This window comes from Pipistrellus kuhlii, unplaced genomic scaffold (genome assembly GCF_014108245.1).
Source record: "Pipistrellus kuhlii isolate mPipKuh1 unplaced genomic scaffold, mPipKuh1.p scaffold_m20_p_3, whole genome shotgun sequence".
In the NCBI taxonomy this organism is placed as follows: domain Eukaryota; kingdom Metazoa; phylum Chordata; class Mammalia; order Chiroptera; family Vespertilionidae; genus Pipistrellus; species Pipistrellus kuhlii.
In genome coordinates, this window is record NW_023425529.1 from 88268695 (window position 1) to 88281604 (window position 12910).

Sequence of the window (12910 nt, forward strand, 5' to 3'; positions counted from 1 at the left end):
CTGGATGTCCAAATTCCTTTTGGACAGTTAGGGGATGACCAGGCTGGCAGGGGGGAGGTTGGAGGGAGGCAGTTATCGGGAAACCAGGCCAGCAGGGGGACAGTTGAGGGGCGATCAGGTCAGCAGGGGCAGTTGGGGGTGACAAGGCTGACGGGGGAAGTTGGGTGGCAACCAGACAGACTGGCAGTGGGGCGGGGGGGAGTTAGAGGGCAACCAGATAAGCAGACAGGGGCCAGCTGGGGGGCAACCAGGGAGGCCAGCAGGGAGGAAGTTGGGGCGTGACCAGGCAGGCTGGCGGGGGGGGGGGGGTGGCAATTAGGGGGCGACAAGACTAGCAGGTGGCAGTTGTGGGGCAATCAGGCAAGCTGGCAGTGAGGCAGTTGCAGGGTGGCTAGGCCAGCAGGGCAGCAGTTAAGGGGCGATTAGGCAAGCAGGCAAGCAGTTAGGAGCCAGTGGCCCCTGATTGTGAAAGGGCTGATTGGAGAGGGTGCATGCCAGGCAAGGAACTCCCTCCCTCCCCCACGCGCTAATTTCATGCACTGGGCCTCTAGTAGTTTAATATAAAAAACAGCGGGCTGGGTGCCTCCTGCAGGCCATAGTTTGCCAGAGAGCTCTTCCTGCTGGTTGGCACTAAACATATCACTCTGTTTTCACCTGTTCACAAATCTAGAATACAGAACGGCCTGCACCTCTCCTAGCCCTGTCACTCTGCTCTGCAATGGCTGGCCAGTGTCACCTCCTAATGTGCTCTTCTTTGGTTTTCCTTTCATTCTTCTGGTTGTTTTTCCTTTTATTATTCTTCTCCTAGGTTTAAGGTATCATTTTATTATAGAAATAATACATATGCATTTAAAATTTGTTCAATGTAGAAAAATAGAATGAAGAAAGTAATACTACTAGCACCCAGACAGAATCAATATTATGGAGTTTTTTCTTTCAATCTGTTTTCTTTCTATGCATCTTTATGCTACTATGCATTTTCAGCATAGTAGCTAAAATAACACAAATGTGAATTTTGTTTTTTCCTATGAATATCATAATATAGGCATTTTCTATGCCATCAATGTTTCAGAAATATTTAATGGCAGCCTAATAGTGTTTGTTCATTTATTCAACAAATTCTGGTACTTATTTTATGCCAGCAGCTATAATGGAGGATGGCAGCAGTGAACTAAACAGAGCTCTTGCTTTCATGCAGCTGATGGTCTAATGCACATGTGTCAAACACAAGGCCGTTGGGCCAAATCCGTCCCGCCAGGCCTTGCAATGTGGCCCGCACCACGCTGTCATCACTGCACTCCGCTGCGTTTCCATCACAATGACAGTTTATGACTGTTCAGTAAACCATTCGGCCCGCGATTTAGGCTGGATTTTAGATTTTGGCCCCTTCTCTGATTGAGTTCGACACCCCTAGTCTAATGGGTGAACTCAACAGTAAAAACAAGCACAAAAAGAAATACACAGTTATAAGTTGTGGTAAATGTCACCGAAGCAATGGTGTTTGAGAAATTGCAACCTGGAGAGTAATATGGATGGGGCACAGGTGGGAAAGTGAGTTACTGGGGAATAACAGTAGAACTGAGGTAACCATTGTCCTCACTGGCACTTGGATTCTGCTTACTCTGTACCATTTTGAATAATGTTACATTTGGAATCTTTGTGATTACTTCTTTGTCTTCTTTTATATTGTTTTCTTAGGATGAGTTATTTCAAGTGTAATTATGGGATAATGCAAATCTAAACTTTTTACAGGCTAATTTTGTTAGAAAACTTATAATAATTATTTTCATACTAGTGTTTCTTTATATGCTTCTTTTTGCCATACCCCTGCCAGTATTAAACATTAGTTTTATTACTATTATTATTATTATTATTGCATTTGTTTTATTATTAGTGGAAAGGGACTTTCCTTACCTCTTTGCCATTATATTACTCTGTGAATTGTCGTTTACTGAGGTAATTATTGATGGTCTTAATGATTAGTTTTTTGACAAGCGCTTCTATAAAAGATGAAATTATTTCTTGATGATCCTCATGATAATGTGATGGACCCATATATTGTTGTCAGATCTGCTACATTTTAGTGATGTATTCAGTCATTCATTCAACAATTGCTGCTGAGAGACTTGAACATGTCAGCACTGTTCTAGGTAAGGAGGGGGATAAAGCAGACAACAGGCAAAAATCCTTGCCCATGAGAAGCTTAAAATGTAGAATGGGGGGGGGTAGACTTTTTTTAGAGAGTAAACAAATTACATGGTGTATTGGGAGAAATAACTAGTATTGAAGGAAATGAAGATGGGGAGGGGTAGGAGGTTTGAGACATGAAGGAGAGGGTTACAGCTTTAAATAAGGTGGGCGGAAAAGGCCTCCCTGAGAAGAGGGCTGGAAGGAGGTGCCAGGGAGCTGTGTGCATATCCTGGGGGAGCATTCCAGGCAGAGGGAGGAGCCAGTGCAAATGCTCTGAGGTGGCAAGAAGGCCAGGGAGGCAGGAGCAGTGAGTGGGCAGGAGAATGGTAGGGGTGACTGCATAAGGTTTAAGGGCCATGGCAAGAGTCTGACTCTTACTCTGTGTGAGCAGACCATTGGAGAGTTTGGAACTGGGCAGAGTGACCTGACTGTTGTATAAACAGGATCTCTCTGAGTCCCATGTTGAGAGCACACAGTGAGAGGACAAAGGCAGAAGCAGGGGGAACAGGTGATGCAGTGACCTGGCAGAGCTGAGAGACAGTGTGAAGGTCAGGCACACTGAATGGACATGAGCTGGGAGCAAAAAAGAGTTATGAATGGAGACTGCAGGGGTTTGGGCCTGGGCAACTAGGAGGATGGAACTGCCATGTAGAGATGCAGGGCCCGGGGCAGGAGGAGGTGCACAGGGGAAGGTAGGAGCTAACTCAGGAGACTAGAGTAGGGAGGACCGGATGCCACTAGAGACACGGAAGTGCTGGTAAACAGCAGATGGACCGTGTTTAAAGCCAGGATGTCCCCTCACTGGGTGGTCCTTGCTACCCAACACCATTTCACCTTCACCTTCCTCAGCGAGCTATACATTTGATGTAGAATTGGATTATGTACTCTTCGGAAATATCATGATATAACAAATGTTAATAGTTTTACTTTATGTATAGAATTTAGAAAAAGTTGAAATTACTAAAATTAAACTTAGTTGAGATTGATCTTGCAGAATCAAGTTTCCAGGGAAGCAGCTCCTTTAGAATATCCTGCCTGCAGTGCCCAGGGGCGGCAGGCTGCTCCCTTTGCTGCCTCTAGTCTGTGCTCTCACATTTGGGCTGTGGCTGCCACTTCCTCTGTGCAGTTCAGCCCTCCCCAGGACAGGGAGAGATGCCCCAGCACTCCCTCGTCAGGACCCCAACTCTTTACCTTGGGCTTCTGGGTATCTTCTCTTAGAGGAAGATGTGTGTTCACATGGGAATCATTGGGGTCCCAGCACAGCCTGTGACTATGATGAGTGTCACCCATATAGGACACTGAAGATGTGAAATCCTTTCCTAGTGCTGCTGTGAGAGGTGGGGGAGAGCACTGGGACAGAAGATGAGAAGTTCTCACTCCAGACAATGGGAAGCTCAAGTTGTCTCCTGAGCTTGGTTCCTGGGCACCAGAGCCATGCTACAGCCCTTTGCTTGGCCTACTCTCTTGGCTTATCCCAGCAGTGGCCTCTCCCTTGTGGGCCACGGTGCCAGATGCCCCAAGCTTTCTGACCTGTGCAGCAGTGCTCCTCCTTCACTCTTTTCTTTCTGCAGAAATCCTTCCCCTTTTCTTCAAGTTTTCCTCAGGGAAACCCCCTTTCTCCTTACACATTACTATTTTACTATGTCACAAGGTCCTTTAAATGACACCTAAAGAGGGTGCCTGCAGGTCCAGGTGGGGCAGGTCAGCAGAGCCCACAGGGCAGAGGCACCCAGGAGAATCTGTGCTTAGAGCAGTGGGGAGTCAGGGTGGGAGGCAGCGTGTCCATGGCCCTGTCTTCACCACACAACAGTAGGGAGGCAGGGTTGACTGACAAACAGAAATCTTTACAATAATCATTCTGTAAGGCTGAGCATCAAGAGTCTCATATACAAGCAGCTCTATAGGCGCCAACTTTGTCTATAGATAAACAGGTTAAAACAAGAGCCTGTGCTCCACACACTACCTTGGACCAGAGGCCTGGCTGTGGAGTGGGGAATGCCTGTGTGGACTTCATGCAAATAGTTAGATGGGGGAGAACTCACCTTGTAAGAAAATGAGTGAGAATCAAACCCGCCTCCCCCCGACCCCTCCTTTCCTCACCAGCACACACTAGGTCCAGGAGGTGGGAGCCTGGGTCCCAGGAAACAAAAAACTTATTTTCTTCTGTGTTTATATTACTTCTTTTACTACCATTGTACATTATTACTGCTATAGCTCTTCTCTTCCATATGATCATAAAATTTTATGGGCCTCTTTCTGCCTGTTCTGATCTAAGATGATATGCAAAGACTGGGTCTCTCCCTTAACCAACCGTGGGCTCCAGAAGGGCTAGTACAATCATTTTCCAAAGCTCACTTCAGCTACCAAGAGGATAATAAAGAGTCCAGTCTATACCTGCTGCTTAGAAAACAAGTGATCCAGTCCCTAACCACTCTAAAAATCTCACACCCCCTTCACTTTAGACTCATCTCCTGCAATGTTTTTGGAGTCCTCCCTCTTCCAATTCTCAAATATCTCCAAGTAATGTTCCCAGTCTCCCCTGATGCCCACCCAGTCACTGCCATCAGTATCTTCTCAACCCCCTGAGCCATACGCAATCTCACTGCCGCTGGACCCAGAGTGGCACACCACAACTTTCTTTCTGGCTCCACCCTTGTGCTGAGTTCCCCCAGTGGAAGGATGGAGAAGTTCCATACTTTCTACTTTATAACTTGAGAATCTTTGAGATTAAGCCATATTGTTTCTTTTTGGACTCTCACTTATTTTTTCACTACAGGCCCGGTGTATGACATTTGTATACTGGGGCTGGGGTGGGGTGGTGTCCTTCAGCCTGGCCTGTACCCTTTCACAGTCCAGGACTCCTCGGCAGACATCCTCCGAGGGGTCCTTAGTGCTGTCTCAAAGGCAGGGGAAGCTCTGCCACTGCCATTGTGCTCGCCAGCCATTAGCCCAGCACTAACCACCAGTATCAGCTACTGCACTGAGCGCCTGCCCCTGGGCGATCAGTGCGCATCACAGCAACTGGTCGATCTGCTGTTTTTTGATTTGCATATTAGGGTTTTATTATTTAGGATAAGGTGAGATCTACCTGTGTAGCTATTTGCACAAGAAATATGTGCCAGGTAGAAGAAACAGCACACAAAGGCCCTGAGGTAGGAATGAGCTTGGTATGGTCAGAGAACAGGAATAAAATCAGCATGGCTGGAGTAAGGAGTGGTGAACAGTGGGAGAGAAAGTAGGGCGGTAGATGACGTCCAGATCACAGAGGGCCTTAGATGCCCTAGTAAGAAGCTTGGATTTTAATCCAAGTGTGATTGGCAGCCCCTAAGCATTGCAAACATGATCTATACTATTGAAGATCATCTTAGGTAGTGTGTATAGAATAGAATAGAACAGGTAAGAGTGGAAATGGAAGACCAGTTAAGAGCTGGTACCCTGATCCAGATGAGAGATCATGGTAGCTTGTAGATCAGAGGGAGAAAGGGATGGAATTGTTGGGATACATTTCAGAAGTAGAGCCAGTAGGATGGGACATCGAGGATGGGTGATGGAGAAAGAGGGGAGCTAAGGAGGACTTCTAGAATTTTGACTTGAGGAACTGGATGGATGGTGATGTCATTTAAGATAGGTTGACTAGCCAGGGGAGTGGGAGAGAGAATAGGCCTCAGAGAAGAACAGATAGTTCTGATTTGGAAGTTCTAGTGGAACCATCACAGAGGCAATTAGATATATGAGCCTGAGGCTGTATGAGAGATTAGGGCTGGAGACTGAAATTGGGGGTTCACTAGATGCTACTCTAAAAGCAAGGGGATCAGATGCATATTTGAAAGTAGCAAAGAAAGTGAATCTTGAAAGTTCTCATCCCAAGACAAAAACATTTTGCAACTATGTGTGCTGAGGGACATTAACTAAACTTAGTATAGTGATCATTTTGTAATATATACAAATATCAAATCACTACTTGGTGCACATGAAACTATTTAATGTTATGTCAATAAAAAAAGAAAGAAAAAAAGTCAGAGGGGTGCAGCTAGAGAGCAGAAGGCATCTCAGGATGGGTGCCTATGTTCAGAATTCGTGCTTTAGCAAAGGAAATGAGAAGCAGCAGCCAGGGTAGAAGCGGGAACCCAGGGGAATCTGGTGTCCAGAAAGCCGAGAGAAGCAAGGACCTCAGAGGAGCAGGGAGATATCAGTCATTTTGAATGCTTCTGAGGAACTAAGCAGTTTGAGAGCAGAGATGGGATCTATGAATTTGAAAACATGGAAGTCATCTGTGAATTAGACAACAAGGAAGTCATATCTTTACAAGAGCAATTTCAGTGATTAGACCTTGGGAAATATTCTTGATGCTTTCCACCTGCGCTGGCTTTATGGGTACCATCAGGTGCATCATGACTTTGGAGTGGCCTAAAAGGACTCTGGATGTGCAGTAAATCATGCCACCCACAAATCAGACTTTCCCAGTTTCTATATCATGAATTAATGCTCTTTGCTATGATTCTTAAGGCTTACAGATCTTGATGCAACTGTGTTTGCTGAAGAATAAATGAACCTACTTCTGTACCTCTTACATCATTTCTGTGTTTTTATATACAGTGTTTTCTGACTCCACCATCATGCCTAAAACAAAGCTGTACTGCCCTCAGGCATGGGAATGATGCTCAGGAGCTGCCTTACTGCTCACCATAGAGCAGGATTGTTACTTCCTTTGGGGGGACGTAAAATCTGGATTAGGGGAATCTAAGGTTGTGTATATAAAAGATCTGCTGTTAAATCCCTCAGTTCTGAGAAGTACAAAAAGGTTCTGCCTTTTCATTAGATCTTTCTTATTTCTTCAGAAAAACATCTCTCATGGCCTTAAGCATTATGTAAAAAATGCTAACCTAGACTGTGTATAGCATGTCAGAATGTAACTTGTACTCATGGAGATGAGTGAGCCTCTGGTGCTGAAGGTTTTGTTCCAGCAATGCTACCTGAAAGAACTATAATATTTTTTTGTGAGAAGTGTCAGAATAGAAAAAAAAAATCTAAATATTAGATAAGAATATTGTGTTATATAAGTAACCAGTGAAATTCAACCAGGTAACAGAAGTTGGGACCATTTTTCTCAAATTACATCCAGTTTTGTTTTGAATTCTGATTATTAAGATGAATTTTATTTTAAAGTTCAACATACTTTGTGAACTTTCCTCTTTGGTACTTTTTAAAAAAGACAGGATGAATCTTACCAAATTTAAAAATGTAGACAATGAAGTTAATGAAATATGTCTCAAAGAGCAAGTAAACTCAGTTGGAACAATTTAAAACACAAACACAGTATTTGTTAAAAAGTCTTAACTGGTCATGATAATGTCAGAAAATTCAGCAAAATGCCAGCATATGCTCAGTATTTCTAAAGTTAGAATTCTAAGGTGACAGCACTATTTTTCCTTTTCAGTGCCGAAGCATGTGATAACTCTGCATTTTCTGATTTGTATGAGAAGGCTGGTGTCTGTGAGATATTAGCAGGAAATTGTTGGGATGCCTTCAGATAGCAGGAAAGCCTTCACCTCTTCTCGGTCTGGCAGAGCTCAGGGATAGAAAGAATGAGGCCTGGGGAGGCAGGCATTTGTTCAGTAAACACAGGCCAGCCCTGGCTCCATGACAAGCACTGTGAAGTGTTGCTGGGAGGTGTTAATACAGGGGAAGAAAGTTAGCGGGCAAGTGGAGGTGTGGCATGGGAAAATTCGTGGATGGACAGAGTGGCACAGAAAGTGAGGTCTGTGCCAGAAGTACATGGTGGAGACACTGAAATGTGTGGTTTCTTTAGGAAAGAGGGACCAGTTCAAGGAGAGCCACTGGAAACCAAGCCAGGTGAGTGGATTGGGGACAGATCTGTGGTCATGATCATTTGTTTTAAAAACATATTTTTATTGATTTTTAGAGAGAGAGGATGTGAGAGGGATAGAGAAATAGAAATATCTGTAAGAGAGAAACATCATCAATCAGCTGCCTTCTGCACACCTCCTGCTGTGGATCAAGCCAGCAACCTGGGCACGTACCCTGACCAGGAATTGAACCAGTGACCTCTTGGTTCATGGGTCGATGCAACCACCGAACACACCAGCTGGGTCATCATGTTCATTTTTAAATTGAGGGTCTATGTGGTAAGTTCAGGAGCAGATGGGAGGCTATGTAGTTTGCTGGGAAGTCCTTGTGCTCTGAGTCAGACAAACTAAGTTCTCATCCCAGACTCTCAATTCATTAGTTACTCAATCCACAGCTCTCTGAGCCTCAGTTTCTACTTCTCCAAATTGAGAATATTAATAGAAACTAAAACAATAGATGGCTGAGAGGAGTCAATGGAAGCTCTGAGAATAGCACCTGGCATTCAGAATGTAATCAACCAGTCAGAACACCTCCTCTGGCCTCCAAGGCCTCCAAGGCCAGGTATCCTGCCTCCTCCCTCAAGCCTGTTTGTGTCCCATCCTTTCTTCTCACTGCATGCCATCCACAGTGGCTTCCATTCAGTTCCTCAGGCATGCCAACCTCCTCCTGACCTAAGAGCCTCTGTACTCAACATGTCTTCTAGAACATACGTTCTCCAGCACTCTCTAAGCCTGGCTCTGTTTCCTTCTTTATGTTTCACCATAATTGTCATTGCCCCAGAAAGGCTACCCGGACACCTCTCCACAGTCACACCCTCCCAGCCAGATGCTTTCGAACAGATTACCCTGTTTGTCTCCTTCACTGTCTTTATCCACATCTGTACTCATCTCACTTTGCTTGTACATATTTAATACGTTTCAACCCACTGTAATGTATAGAATATGAGAACAGATGGATTTATTTTATCAATATCTATAGAATAAATGTTAATAATAGGAGCAGTGGAAGTAATAATAGTTTTTTTTTTCATCATTATAAAAAGTTGATAATGTTCTGAGATGTTTGGAAGCAGGGTAGGCAAATTAAATGCCGATAGTATTGTAAATATTTTAGCATCGTGGCCAAATAGTTTCTTTTATAACCACATAGCTCTGAGGTTGTAATGCAGAATTAGCCATAACTAATATGTAAGTAATGATGCTTGGCTGTGTTGCAATAAAACTCTTTTTTAGAAAAGCAAGTGCTAGGCTGTGGGCTATAGTTTGCTGACCCATCTGACCACTCTTTCAGCCTTTGGGATGATTAGATCCACTCTTTTATTTCTTGTTCAGTATTTATTCAGCTACTCAACAAAGATTTTCTGAGCGCCCATATGGGCCAGGTGCTGGTCTATGTGTTCCATGTCTTTGTGGGGATGCAGAGATAAATCAGTAATTACAACAAGAAGAGAGAAGTGCATGATAGACACATGAGGAGAGGCATTTAACTCAGCCCAGGCAGACAGGGGCTCTGGAAAGATTCCACAAATGAGGTGAGTTGAGATGAATTTTGGAGGATAAATAGGAGTTGGCTTTCTCTGATAATTTTATTGAATTTTTTTGGTGGCAGTGGTTATTAAATTAAATGTTTCAAGTGTACAATTCCATAGTATATCACGTATGCTGCAGGTCACTAATCAACAATAAAAGAAAAAAATAACTTCTCTTTGTAGAAGTGTCTATTCAGAGCCTCTGCCCATTTTTAAATAACATTGTTTGTTTGTTTTTTTGGTGTTGAGATGTATGTTTTGTTTTGTGTGTGTGTGTTTTTTTAATAAATTTTAGATACTAACCCCTTAACAGATGTATGATTGGCAAATATGTTTACCCATTCAGTGGGTTATCTTTTCATTTTGTTAATGGTTTTCTTTGCTGTGCAAAAAATTGTTCATTTTGATGTAGTCCCATTTGCTTTGTGTGTTCACCACCCAAACCAAGTCTCCTTCCGTTGCCATTTATCCCCCTTTACCCTCTTCTTCCTCCCTCACCTTGTTTTGTAATCACCATACTGTTGTCTGTGAATGAGTTTTTTTTTTCTTTTCTTTTTCTTAATCCCTTCACCTTTCCCACCCATTTTTCACTGACCCCCATCCACTCTGACAACTGTCAGTCTGTTCTCTATTTCTATGAGTCTGTTTCTATTTTGTTTGTTTATTTTGTCCATTAGATTTTATATATAAGTGAAACCACGTGGTATTTATCTTTCTCTGACTGGCTTATTTCACTCAGCATAATGCTCTCCAGGTCCATCCATGTGTCTCATTTTCTTATTTCTTCTTTTTTTTTATGGATGTGTATTCCATTGTATAAATGTATGACTGTTGTTATTTATTATCTTCTCGTCTACTGATAGGCACTTGGGCTGCTTCCAAATTTTGGTGATTGTAAATAATGCTGCAATGAATATAGGGGTGCATATTCATGTTTCAGCTTTCTTTGGTTATATTTCCAGATGTGGAATTGCTGGGTCCTAAGGCAGTTCCATTTTAATTTTTTGAGGTAACTCCATACCACAGTGGCTATACCAGTCTGCATTTCCATCAACTGTGCACAAAGGCACCCTTTTCTCTACATCCTCACCCAACGCTTGTTGTTTGTTGGTTTATTGATGATAGCCATTTTGACAGATGTGATGCGGTATTTCATTGTGGTTTTAATTTGAATTTCTCTGTTGATTAGTGACCTGCAGCATCTTTTCTTATGTCTATTGCCCAGCTGTATGTTCTCTTTGTAGAAGTGTCTATTCAGAGCCTCTGCCCATTTTTAAATTACATTGTTTGTTTGTTTTTTTGGTGTTGAGATGTATGTTTTGTTTTGTGTGTGTGTTTTTTTTTAATAAATTTTAGATACCAACCCCTTAACAGATGTATGATTGGCAAATATGTTTACCCATTCAGTGGGTTATCTTTTCATTTTGTTAATGGTTTTCTTTGCTGTGCAAAAAATTGTTTATTTTGATGTAGTCCCATTTGCTTATTTTTTTTCTTTTGTTTTTCTTGTCTGAGGAGATATGTCAGAAAAAAATATTTCTATAAGAAATGTTTGAGATTTTACTGCTTATGTTTTCTTCTAGGATTTTTAGGGTTTGGAGTCTTACATGTAAGTCTTTCATCCCTTTGGAGTTTATTCTTGTGCATGGTGTAAGAAGGTGATCTAATTTCATTTTTTTTTTTTGCACATACCTATCCAATTCCCCCCCCAGCACCATTTATTTAATATGCTGTCTTTACCCCATTGTATGTTCTTTCCTCCTTTGTCCAATATTAATTGACTATAAAGGTGTGCGTTTATTTATGTGCTTTCCATTCTGTTTCATTGATCTATATGTTTGTTTTTATACCAATATTATGGTATTTTGATTACTATGGTCTTTATAGTATAGCTAGGTATCAAGTAGCATTATTCCTTCAAGTTTGTTCTTCTTTCTCAAGATTGCTGTTGCTATCTGGTGTGTGTGTGTGTGTGTGTGTGTGTGTGTGTGTATATGTGTGTGTGTGTGTGTGTGTGTGTGTGTGTGTGTTTTGTTGCCCCAAATAAAATTTTGGGGTAATTGTTCTAGATCTGTGAAATATGCCATGGTATCTTAATAGGAATTGTGTGAATCTACAGATTGTTGGGTAGTATGGACATGTTAATGCTGTTAATTCTTCCTACCCATGAACACAGTATATGCATCCACTTACTTGTATCTTCTTCAGTTTTCTTTCTTCAGTGTCTTAAAATTTTCTGAATACATACTTGGTTAAACTTATTCCTAGGTATTTTTAAGCAATTATGAGTGGGATTGTTTTATTAGTTTCCCTTTATGATAGTTCATTATTGATGTATAAAATGCAACTAATTTTTGGAAATTTATTTTAGATCCTGCTACCTTACTGAATTCACTTATCATTTCTAGTAGTATTTTTATATACTCTGTAGGGATATCTATAGACAGTATCATGTCATCTACAAATAATGATAGTTTTATGTCTTTACAATTTAAATGCCTTTTAAAAATACATTTTTATTGATTTCATAGAAAGTAAGGGAGAAGGAGAGAGAGATGGTAACATAAATGATGAGAGAATCATCAATTGGCTGTTTCCTGCATGCTCCCTACTAGGGATCAAGCCTACAGCCCAGGCATGTGCCCTGATCAGGAATTCAACCAAGACCTCCTGGTTGCTCAACCACAGAGCCATCCCAGCCAGGCTGGATGACTTTTATTTCTTCTTCTTGTCTGATTGCTGTGGCTCTGACTTCCAGTGCTATGTTCCAGAATAAGAGTGGTGAAATGAAAGTGCATACCCTGTCTTGTTCCTGATCTTAAGGGAAAAACTTTTAGTTTTGCCCATTGAGAATGATGTTTGCTGTGGGTTTGTCATATGTGGTCTTTATCATTTTGAGATATGTTCCATCTATTCTTACTTTGCTGAGAGCTTTTGTCATAAGTGCGTATTGGATTTTATAAGATGTTTTTGTGCATCAATTGATATGATCATGTGATTTTTATCCTTCATTTTGTTTATGTGGTGTATCATGATTATTGATTTGTGGATATTGTACCAGCCTTGCATCCCAGAAATAAGTCATGGTGTATGACCTTTGTAATGTATTGCTGGATCCAGTTTGAAATAACTTTTGAGAATTTTAGGATCTGTGTTCATCAGGGATATATTGGGCTATAATTTTCTTCTTATTTTTTTAATCCATACCTGAGGATATTTTTTTCCATTGATTTTTAGAGAGAGTGAAAGGGAGGGAGGAGAGAGAGAAGCAATATGAGAGTCATATGGATTGGTTGCCTTCTACACGCACTCCAAGCCAGGGAG

At 41.9% G+C, this 12910-nt stretch overlaps 1 protein-coding gene across 4 annotated transcripts in view; it reads left to right on the forward strand.

The window, feature by feature from the left end:
* The window catches only part of MTUS2 (microtubule associated scaffold protein 2), a 467760-nt gene that overhangs the window by 166771 nt on the left and 288079 nt on the right, over window positions 1-12910 (forward strand). The gene's annotated exons all lie outside the window — the stretch shown is intronic.